Here is a 12,382-nt window from a genome sequence, read left to right as displayed (position 1 = left end):
AAGTCATAAATATCTCTCTTCATGACACTCCACCAGTAATGTTGCCTCAAATCATGATACATCTTTTCTATGCCCAGATTAAAAGAGTAAGTAGACTTATGGACTTAGAAAGTATCATCTGTATCATATCCCAACCTCTCAGAACAAACATGGGGCCAGCAAATCTCAACACTCCATCACGATCTAAGGTAGACTGACAACAATCACCCACTAATACTCGATATCTAAAGGCCACCAAGGGTTCATCCTTGAACTGACAACCACAAAAACTATCAAGCAAAGAAGACAAAAATTGCCTATAGGCCAAGTCGCATCTAGAATCTGATATATCCAACTGAAACATGCTATTGGCTAAGAATTGAATTTCCAAACCCAAGGGTTTCTCCTTAATAGATAACAAGGCTAGACTACCCAAACTCACCGCCTTCGGCTCAAGGCGTCCTCTATAACATTCACCTTGGCTTGATGATAGAGAATAGAGAGGTTGTAGTCCTTCAGGATCTCAATCCAATGACGCTGCCATGAATTAAGGCCCTCTTGTTATTGATCTGCTGAAGACTTCAATGATCAGTATAAATCTCACATCAAATTCGATACAAGTAGTTCATCCAAATCGTAAGCATGAAAACTACTGCCTCCAACTCCAAGTCATTGGTGGAGTATTTGCAATCATGCAACTTAAGTTGCCTCGATGCACAAGACAATAACTCAAACCAACGCCAAATATGCCTCAATAAATTGTGAAGACCTCATTTTCAATTGGAAGAGTCTATATATGACTGGTGGTCGGTAACTCCTTGAGCCTCAAAAAGCTCGCCTTACACTTTTCCAACTAAACAAATAGAACATCAACATCAGTAACCCGGCTTAGAGGCATTGATAAGATAGAGAAACCCACAACAAACTGTCTGTAGAAGCCTACTAATCCAACGAAACTCAGTAACTTGGGTGGGCTTAGCCTAATCACAAATAGCCTCAATCTTTGTCGATTCTACTATAATTCCATCCTTGGACACAACATGCCCCAGGAACGCTATAGAGTTTAACAAAAATTGGCACTTTGAGAACTTGGCATAAATTCGATGATCTCTCAAAGTCTAGAGCAAAACACTCAAATGTTGCTCATGATCACCCCTACTCCTTGAGTATATAAAAATGTTATTGATAAAGACAATGACGAACGAATCAACATAAGGCCTGAACACGCACGTCATCCAGTACATATAGGCAACAAGTGAATTAGTCAACCTAAAAAACCGCTCTTAGAACTCATAATGGTCATAACGGGTCCTCAATACAATCTTAGGGAATTCATTGCCCTAACCCTCACTGGTGGTAACCAGACCTCAAATCAATATTAATGAGAAGTGAAGCTCTTTGAAGCTGGTTAAATAGGTCATCAGTCTTAGGCATAGGATATCAATTATTCATTATCACCTTATTTGACTACTTAAGTTCAATGCACATGTGCATTATACCATCCTACTTTACAAAAAGAACAGAAGGTCCCCAATTTGATACACTAGGTCTAATAAATACCTTACCCAAGAGATTCTGAAGCAGAACACTGAGCTCTTTGAGCTCTGCAAGAGCCATCTAATATGGCAAAATAGAAATTAGTGGAGTAATTGACTGAAGCTGAATGAGAAAATCAATATAATGCATTGGGGGTAGGCTAGGTAGATTGGTAGGAAGCACATCTAATAAGTAACTAATAACAGGAGCTAACTGAATCAAAAGGACCTCCCTACTCACATCACGCAAAAAGTCCAAATATGATAAGCATCTACTAGCCAATAACCTCCTAGCCCGAATACAAAAGATATCCCCAACTAGTGTACTACTAAGAGATCCCTGCCACACCACTGGAGGAATACTAGGAATGTCTAAGGTAATTGTCTTAGGGAGGCAATCTAAAAAGCGCAACAAGAGGACAACCAGTTCATACCTAGAATCATGCCGAAATCAACCATGTCAAGAAAAATATGGTCAGCCCAGGTGTCATGCCCCTAGATAGTAACTAGGAAAGATCGAAATACTTGATCCACTATGAAAGACTCACTTATAGACATGAGGGTTGACACAAACAACGGTGCTACCAAAGTCTTAGATCTCAAACTCAAGCAAGAGGCATAGCAAATAGAAACATATGAAAAAGTATATCCCTGATCAAATAAATCCACGGCAGGTTGTTGGCTTAAAAAAATTGTACTTATATATCGTTTGATGCCTCTCCCTTCGCCCTTGCTGGAGCTGCATAGTAAGGGCTATGTCCGCCTTTACACCGACCATCAAACAAACCACTTGACCTACCTCCCTGAGGACCATCCTATCTACCTTGATGACCACCTCTATGGTCCTAAACTTCACCATGAATCTAGCTAGAGGTGCAGGTAAAGCTAGGGGAGTTGCCTGAGGAGAAGACGCAATCTGACTGTGCTAAGGGGAGTTCCTGGACCAATGACCCACACCACCACACTTATAGCGATTCTTCCGAGGATGACTTCCAAAAAAAGATACCATGACCTGAAGAAACCGACTGAAACATCTCAAGGAACTTCACTCGAACTAGCAACGATGCGACCAACACCTAATGTCTTGGGCGAGAGTCACCATAGCTTCCCCATGACTATCCCTCTTCTCGCTTCCTCCTAGGGCCTCACGATGATGATACTCTATTGTAATGACATGGTCAACTACTTCTTAAAAGGTTTGACCCACAGAAACAAGTACTGAGTCTCAAGTCAAAGTTTTAATCTCAACCCACGAGCAAAGCACCTAACTCTATCTTCCTCTATAAGTAATATCATCTCTCCATGATAGAGAAGCTCATGCAACCTAGTCTCATACTCTTCCACTAACATGGAGCCCTTCTCCAACCCTCATAACTGATACCTGATGCGCTCTCATATGCTGCAAGGGATAAAATTGGCCAAGAAGACGTCAAAAAACTCATCCCATACCTGTAGAGATCCTCATGGCCTTACCTTCATGAACGTGCACCAACACTTCCTGGTAGGACTATCTAGATTGTAAGCAATGTCGTTGACCTCTGTATAATCCACTAAACTCTAAGTATGAAGACTCTCATGACAATCAGTAGGAAACTCGTGGGCATCCTCACCCAAAGCCCAGAAAAGCTCAATGGTGTCAAGCATCTTTTGGTCCTTGAGTGGCATAGATCTAGATGATGTAAATGGTTGTACTCTCACTGATGGTACCTTGACCTCAGGTGCCCTCACTATAGGTTGATCCTGCACCACTAATGTTGGTCTAGCTGGGGTGGGTTGATGCGACATACCCCCAAGCACACCCAAGTGTTGCGCAATAGCGGTCTGGAGATCTGGAGCCAGAAATGTTTTTTTTGGCGGCTGAGCTAGCCCCGAACCCACTGCCGGAGCTGGTATATTTATTGTTGGAGGTTCCACTTCTCACTCTAGATCCTCCTCTCTGTCTCGGGCTGGTGATGCGGCATTTCCACGACCTCAGGATCGGCGTCTACCATAATATTTGGCTCTGTCTTTATGCCTGGGTGTGTCACCCCTGGCCGCGGTACCTTGCGGGTGAGCCATCCTACGAAACAAGTGAGATTTCAAGGAACCAATAAGACACACACTACACGAAAGTGAAACAAAAGAGGAAATATTCCTAAGGACATCATGTATCCTCCTAAAGATATGTTACGAACGTCTCCGCATCAATCCGCGGGACTGTACTAAATGGTAGATCTATACAAGTGAGACTAATGAACCTAGGGATCTGCTACTAACTTGTAACAACCCAATTTCTCGAGTCGTGATGGCACTTATTATACCCTTATTAGTAGTAAAGAGCTATTTTATAAAGAGTACAAGTCCCAAAAGTGAACTACAATAAAGTGTGTCTCAAAATCAACAAGACTAGCTAAATCAAAACAAGGAGACAGAAAAAACCCAAAATGCAAAGTGCTCTCCCTAGTCTCTAAGCCACATCTGCAAAAGAAAGGTGAAACTAATCCCTGCTCATAATAGTCCCAACACGAACATGCATTGAAAAACGTGAAATTACACTAATAAGAGCAACAATGGCATTAGCTCTTTGCAATAAATTACAAAAAAATGAGGATTCAACTGCTGAAACCAACTACACGATGACAATCCTCCCGAAAAATCCCACAATATAGGCTCTTAAATCACCATTATGACCCAAATGGCCAAGCAAAATCATCTTCCAAAATTTCCAAAAAATTGAGCTAAAATGAGCTATGGCAGCAGCTAAATCATAATTTTTACCTCCAACAAAACTTCAAATACGAATTCCATTAACTCCAGCTTCTTCTTCTTGAATAACAACTCATGGTAGCCCCAAGAATCACTAAAATCGTACTTGAAATGAGAGAGTTATAAAGGTTTGAAGTTCGAAATGAGATGCAATGGGGCTTTTAAAAGACAAATCTAGTAGCTAAAAATCCAAAAACCTAGTCGTTAAAATCCCAAAATATGGTCACTAAAATGGTTGCACCATATTTCAGCTTTTTCTTTTTTGTAACTCTTCTACGAGGAGCTACAAACTTATTTTGAACCCCATGCACGCAAATGAGATATGCAACCATACAAAATTCTAAATTCCAGACTCAATGGCATAGCTGAAATTTCCATAATCTTGTCAAAAAGTGGGTCCCACGTCCAAATGTTAGTTTAAGTCAAAACCACAAAAAGGCTCAGAAAAATATCAAAAACCTCAGGACACAAAAGAAGAATCAATCTAGACTAAACTCGACATTTCGGAGTTAATTAAACTTATAAAATTCTCATGAGAGAGCGTTTACTCATATGATGTCAACTAAAGTCAAACTTAGGCTTAAAGTTAAAATTAAAACGCCTTATCGCACGGACTCATACTAAAAACATCCAAAGTCATGTTGACCATGCTACTTGACTAAAATTACCCTTCTAGAGTTGATGCTACCATTAGAATTGGATTTTGATGTCATCTTCGTCAACTTTTAAGAGTTGATGCTACCATTAGAATTGGATTTTGATGTCATCTTCGTCAACTTTTAATCAAAAATGATTATTCAAGATTTATAAGCTCCAAAAACACTAAAAGATCGTTCAAGAGCTGATGTAATCGTTAGAAGATGATTATTGGTTTTTGTAACTTATATGGTCATTGTTCTTATAACTTATATGGTAATTAATTCTTGTAAATCATATGACCAATAATTTTTTGTAACTCACGTAACATCTATGACATCTATCTTTCCACATTACTACCCCTCATTTTATCTATAGGTTCTATGGAAGAATCTTCACCTATTAATAATGATGTTGCTTCATTTGTGAAGTAACTCAAAAAAGAATAGAAGTATGAAGTAATATTATAGTGTGTAGTAGTGAAATAGTGAGTTCAGAAATTGTAATGACCTAAGAAATTATATTTCAAAATTTTGAAGATATTTGTTATTTACGATTGTTTAGTTGACGGGTGATTTAAAAATAATTAATTTTAGTTGGTAGCTAATGGGCTAAGTCCATAATCTAGTAAAAACACTATACTAGTTGGTCTATATATATTAAAATAAAATAAATAGTAGGGTTTGTTAGTTTTTATACTTTTAAGTAATCTAGAAAAGAAATAAAGATAAGGAAGGACTTACCTGTGCGTGCGGCGAACAACGACTAGAGAGATCGACAACATTGAAGTAAGCAAATTGTGCCTTATGTAGCTATGTGTCTGTAACTCGTAATGTGTAATTGCTGAAATATAAATTGACTCAATCCTATAATAAATTGTTTTGTTAAAGAATTTGAAATTGGAATTGATTTTTTATTATTGTTGATCACTTTATTAATTTGGTTGATTTGAGGTTTAGTGGGGACTAAGGTGGACTCCTCAACGATAATTAATGATTAGTGGAATGGAAGCATTTCGTTCTGCATATTATTTCCTTCACCGGTTCTTTGGTTCCTTATTTGTTTTTCTTATGTTATTAAAATTAAAATTATAAGTAAATAGACCCTTTAAGATGTAAGGTTGTTTTAATATGAATTTTGGGTCAATGATTTAAGATTCATGGCGAATGGTGAGAGAATCACGAGAGAAGGTGATAATTATCGGATAGGTTCACCAATTGAGTTAATATGTGTACGTGAAGTTTATTGGACTTATTTAGGAGTTTAGTATTGTTTGTGACTTGACTTCGTTTTTATGAACTTATATTTATCATATTATAATTCAAGTTTTGATATATTGAGATATAGAATCAAATATTAAGTATATTATAGAATATGAAAACCATTTGGGCTTTAGTGTTTGGATAAATTATGACTTATTCATATATTTTAAATTAGGAAAATATGAGATTTAACCTATTGGTTGGAATCAAGCTTTAGGAACTTCATCATACATTTGAGCGAGTTTTGCGTCTAAGATATACATATAAGTGTTGTTAGTTCAAAATCTTATTGTGATTCCTTACTCGAATAGATTGCTTTGAGTAGAACTACCGAAGGGGGAAGGCCCAAGTCGGGAAGTGATTTTTCTACTATTTGAGGCAAGTGAATTTCTAAACTCTTTCTAAGTGTATCGAATGCGTGTATTTCCTTGTGGTATATGTTTGGGAGTAATGAGACTTGGTAATGTGTTGACTTATCCACCTTGATTAATTTTAATTAAAAAAAGCGTAATAAAATACAATGAGATTATTTGTTTGTATGTGATTTGTTGAGAATAATCAGAGTATCGTTGTTATAATGGGAAGGTTTATTACTATAGAATGCGGATTGTAATCCAAGAATGCCAAAGAATATGAGCGATATATTATTGGTTTGATTTATTATGATTGATTAATCTTTATTGTACCCATATAATTGTGATAATTGAGGTGATTATATGTCATAGCGACATTTGATTTATTGAGATGTTGCAACATCTACTTATTTGATATCATATTGTGGACATGCATTGACATGAGATTGGGTATAAGTAAAGGTCTAACATGTGGAGATCGTCCGTGTTGAGATTGAGTATTGATTATTTGGCCACGTGGAGATCGTCCGTGTGATAGAAAAGTTATGATTACGATTTGGGCACGTGGAGATCGTCCGTGTGAAATTTGTTTGATTATGATAGTGCGTTGAGATCGTCCGCGCAGACCCCTAGAGACCGTCCGTGTCAGTATGGACCTCGCGAGTACCCCATGGGTCATGAACTCTCGATGTATTTCCGAGGAGTATCATGTACACACGGTTGAGAGAGAAATTGGTATTCTGAGGCATATCATTTCATGGTATCATATTGCATTACATCCCATGACATCCTTCATTCTTGATGATTATATGTTTTACTAATGGTTGGAAAGTACTTGATGTTTGATTACCTCTATTTGACGAACTTGATCTTGTGTATTGCTGGTATTGTGAGTGACTTTTTGTGAAAGTTGTAATTGTTTAATATTGAGTTGTAGTTGAGGATGTGCAAATTTATTGAAATGATTTTTGATAAGCTGGTTTCTATGAAAACTGTGAACTGTAAGGTTGGGCTGAATTTTATGTAGGTTGTAGTTGTGGAGGTTTGGTTGGTGTGTAAGGAGTACCCATATTTTATCTCCTTAGATTGTGTTTAGAAGTTTACTTATTGGGTACCGAGTGGTTTAGTACTCACCCCTTGCTACTACATTTTTTTGTAGGTTACTAGCCCGGACTTTGTGACATTTTCTCTTCTCCTTGTCTGAGGCTTGTTGTGGAGAATTGTGAGGTAGATGTTATCTCAGCAGACCTTCTTAGTCCTATTTATGATATTGTTCTATTCGAGAAACAAATTTGAGACTAATTTTTTTTCTTGAATTAATTATAATACTTTAGAGGTTTGTACACGTGACAACCAGATTTTGGGGGTACTTTTGAGTAACTTATGAAATTTCCGCATTTTATTGTAATGATCGAGTTTTAGACTGACTTGTCTTGGTGGAATAAGATGAGAGTGTCATCACGTCCATTTTTGGATCGTGACAGAAATATAAAGTTACTCTAAGTCTTCAACTATATTCACTATACACAATAGAGAATTTATATGTTGAAGGAAGGTGTTCTTATGTGGAGCTTTGGACTCTTCAACTAATCTGGAGTTGCATGAGTTGTACGACGTTGTTGGGTTGTTGTATCCTATAGAGAAAAAGTCAAGATTATTATATCTTGATCGGTAGAGATTATGCAAAAGTGGGCTTGAATCAAAAGAGAGTGAGATATATGTGCTTCTGCCTAAAGATTATTTTATCTTTTTTTCGTATTATTTTTCAACTGTAATTTATTGTATTTGAGGTCTATTATATCAAGAATTTAAGGATACTCATGTTTTCGTTACAGTTTGAAAAAAGTGTGGATATCAAAATAGGGATCTCAACATAATTCTGCTCAATGTCGTTCTCTTCCAGAGATGGAAGAGAAGAGGTGTACGGTAAAGTATTTTTCTACTATCACAATTCAAGTGGATAAAAGGTAAAGAATAAAAAACTTAAGTCCTAATATTTCATGAAAATTGTGATACTACTTGTCACGGAAAAATGATATATAAATTCTTAAAATAGTGGGGGTTCATGAAATGAGGAAAAATAAAAAGTTTTTTCCATCTTTGAGAAAATCATATGTTGTTTTGCAATAATGAGATGATTTTTGTCTCTCATACGAGAGTTATAAATAAGTTATAAAAAACATTTTGAGTAGCCATATAACATAAAATATTTTGGGTGATAAAAACTTCATTCTTGAAATGACAAATACCATAAAACATGTGATGGAATTTTTCTTGTCAAGTCACATAATATTGAAAAGCTTGTGAAATATGATGTGAGGCCAAAAATATATATTTTAATCATTATTTACCTTACATTTATTATATATATTTTTTCCTTTTTAGCAAGAATTTTATAGAATGTGCTAACTATTATATTTTATTTGTAGAATTAAATTGGTGGAAAAATAAAGAAATTTGGAGCTAAAAAGAATATAAGATGGAAGGTTGAAGAAGGAAATTAAGCAGGCAGCTTAATTTATTAAATTGAATATAATATATACATTTTATAAAGTAAGAATGAAGAATTAAAATTGGAGAAGGAGCGTCAGGCGACAAGCACAAAAATTTGGAAAGCACGGCGAATAAAATGGAATTCAACTCCTTTTAGATTTTGAGCTTCTAAATTAATTTGGACTCAGTTATTTTGTTTAGGGTTTTTCAAATAGTCCATAGAAATGATTATTTGAGCAGCAATATAGAAGAGGTAGTTTGTAAGAGAAAGCCGACAATACTTTTTAGGGTTCTTTTCTTCTTCTTGTTTATCAGATATTAGTAGCTAAAGCCCTTGTTCTGGGCTATGGCTACGGATTGAATGTTGATTATTAATAGCGTTTTGAATAAACTTTTGGTTGTCATTATAAGTTACTTCGATATTATTATTTTAGTATTTCTTGACTCGCCATAGAGAAATAAATCTAGTGCCTAATCTTGAATTCACCATAGGAGAGATTAGATAGACCAGAGAACACAGAGAGTTCAGTCCGCCCATTAAATTGAGAAAATTAGGCTCAGGAGTGACACCCGAAAGACGAACACTTTGCTTGGCTACAAAAACCAATGATATATAAAAGCTCGCCAGTTAGTCTATTTATCCCTGCTCAATGATGTGGTTAGATATCTAATAGGGTTAGGCGACGAGAGGCGTGTAACCCGGATTATACTATCAACCCAAAAAAGCAGTAATTTGACAATTGAAGTAAATTCTAAATCAAAAATATGATACATGAAATCCAATATATGTTGTAGCCCTGGGTTTTCCAATCATTATAAGTGACTTTATTATTTAATTCCTTCATTCATTTATATTGGCATTCTTAAATAAATATTTAGACTAGTATAATTTAGTAAAAATAGTTATTTGACAAGTCCATTGAGATCGATAATCTGGTTTTTTAAGAGTCACTGAATTACTTGTGCGACCACGTACATTTGCGTGTTCAATTGGGAGCAACAAGTTTTTGATGTCGCTACCGGGGAAATTCAACTTCTAACGATTGAATAGTATCTCTCGTATGAACTGTTATATATGACAACCCAACTGGTCGAAGAAAAAGGTGAGCTCACACAAGAAATCGATTAATCTGACTCAGATATTCATGACATAGAGGCTCACATGAAACAAAGCTTGAGGCATTTGAAGCCCAGTTATTAATTGTGTTGAATTATTACCAACTAATGGAACAAAAAGAGGAAGCTCAACCATTCAAATATACTTTATTCCTTAATATCGATGTTAATAATGAGTACAAAAGTGAGAATGTTGTAAATAATGTTGCTTTAGAGTTGAGGAAACTTTAATCTCATTCAAACACTTTTCTACTAAATCTGCACCAATTGATGAGTGCATTGATGTGGAACAAGGATCCTACATTCTAATGCTTTAGTCAACGTAGCGAACAATATTTCTCACTTAAGGACCAAGAAGTGCAAGATGCGACATATTATACTTGGTTCCTTTATATTTATACCACCACCTCTTGAGAGGAGTAGAAAATATATGAAAAGTTAGGGATAAAAGTCATAAGTTCAAAGTGGAAGAAAGTGGTGAATTTATTTGTGTCGTGTCACGACGTTAAAGTAAGCGCTAATTGGGAGGCAACCTAATTTATAGTGTAACTTCTTAGTTTTATTTTTTATTATTAGTATTATTATTTTGTGTTGTTCTTACAGATTTTGGAGAAGTCTGATTATCCAAAATTTGAAGCCAAGGAGCACATTGGAGCTTAAATGTGGGGTGCGTACGACCCTTGATGAAAATTGAGAAAACATGCTACTAGCTAGGCCCAAAGGCCTCAACAAATTTTCCTAACCCTTGTTTTAAATTTTTATTTGATGGTTCGAGGACATAGCATCTTTTTGAGTGTAGGGTAGAGGAATAAATTCTTAATTTGTGTATTTTATTAGGATGGGTTCCTCGCATTTTGTTTTTGATTTTTTTCCCGAGGATAATCCATTTGAACCGAGTATCTTTTATTTTTTTAGGAATAAGTTTTTTTATTATTTATTTATTTTTTAGAGAAAGTAAAAGACTTTTTTCATTGGTGTGATACTTGTTATTAGGTCTAATTTTTTATTAGTACTTTCTTGTGAATGCTTGAAAAAAAATTACATACTCTTTGAGACCTAACTCATGGGTGTGACTTTATATATAACTTATTTTATTTTGTAGTTTGTTATGATCATGTCTTTCTTAGAAGTGAAATTGGTCCTTCTTGATTGATACGTGTGCCATATGTGGTGAGATTTTATTTATTTCTTGTTTTGCATCTTAGTCTAGAACTTGCCCTTCATGTTATTGAAACGAAATAAAAGACGATGCTTCTTTTAGGAGATGATAATAGGCTTTATTTTATTTATCTTTTAATTTTATCCTTTTCAGATATTATATCACTAGTTATCCTTTTTGAGCCTATAGCCTTTTGTTATATTTTGCCCTTGACTATTTATTGAATTCCTAATTTTTGCACCTTGCTTCCTTGAGCATTATTGTATAGACTTATTCTAATTATCAATTTTAAGAAAAAGAGATGGTTGAGTGAAAAGGTAAACAATGATAGCTACAAAGTGCTTAAAAATTCCTCTTTGGAAAAATGTGATGTGGGTGGGCTTTGTTCTGGGGGAGGCGCCTTGCCCAGCTTTAGAAAGTAATAAAAGATGAAAAAAAAAAGTTACCTGATGATGCCTCTAGTTCTTCCGAGGACACAGTGCACCTTAACACATGTAAAATATGTAATATGGGGGTGGCTATTATGAAGGAAAATTTTCTTAATTTAAATTGGTTGAAATATAATCTTCGATCTGCATCTTCCAGAAATTGAAATCAGATTCATCAAACTTCTCAATTCCAAGCTTCGAACTATCCATCTTCTATGATCGTGTTGAATCTCATTAGCTCTGATACCAGTTGTTAGGATCTAATTCACACACACACACTAGATGAATGCAGAACACAAGAACTTTCAAGAGAAAGAGATGAGAGATCTAGAGAGAGAAAGAGAAAACTCCATATTTCGTGGTAACACCTCGTGAGTAAACTTCCACGGCGGTGAGGTATATTTATATTAATAAATCAGAGTATTTTTTGTTACAGAAAATAAATAGGAAAACCTAAAATAGAGAATAAATAGGAAAACCTAAAATAGAGAACAAATAGGAAAATCTAAAATTAATCAGGCTCCACTACCTAACAAAAGAGTCTTGAAACACTTCGAGGGGGATGAAATTGAAGCTAAAAATCATAAGTTAGATATGAAGAAATCCAACCTGGGACTATTGATCCTATAACCAGGTTCAATGGGAAGAACGAATCATATGATTATTTATTGTGAAA

At 35.5% G+C, this 12,382-nt stretch overlaps 1 long non-coding RNA gene across 1 annotated transcript; it reads left to right on the top strand.

Moving 5' to 3' along the window:
- Positions 1 to 5,593: 5,593 nt before the first annotated feature.
- Positions 5,594 to 10,753, top strand: LOC112942202 (uncharacterized). Its single transcript, XR_003248288.2, has 3 exons — positions 5,594 to 5,683; positions 7,670 to 7,737; positions 8,346 to 10,753. It is a non-coding gene; the product is annotated as an uncharacterized lncRNA (long non-coding RNA).
- The last annotated feature ends 1,629 nt before the right edge of the window (positions 10,754 to 12,382 follow it).

The sequence above is a fragment of the Solanum lycopersicum genome, chromosome 9, assembly GCF_036512215.1.
Source record: "Solanum lycopersicum chromosome 9, SLM_r2.1".
Lineage (NCBI taxonomy): Eukaryota > Viridiplantae > Streptophyta > Magnoliopsida > Solanales > Solanaceae > Solanum > Solanum lycopersicum.
The sequence above is the reverse complement of the archived record's forward strand: the minus strand, read 5'-3'. Positions and strand labels throughout refer to the sequence as shown.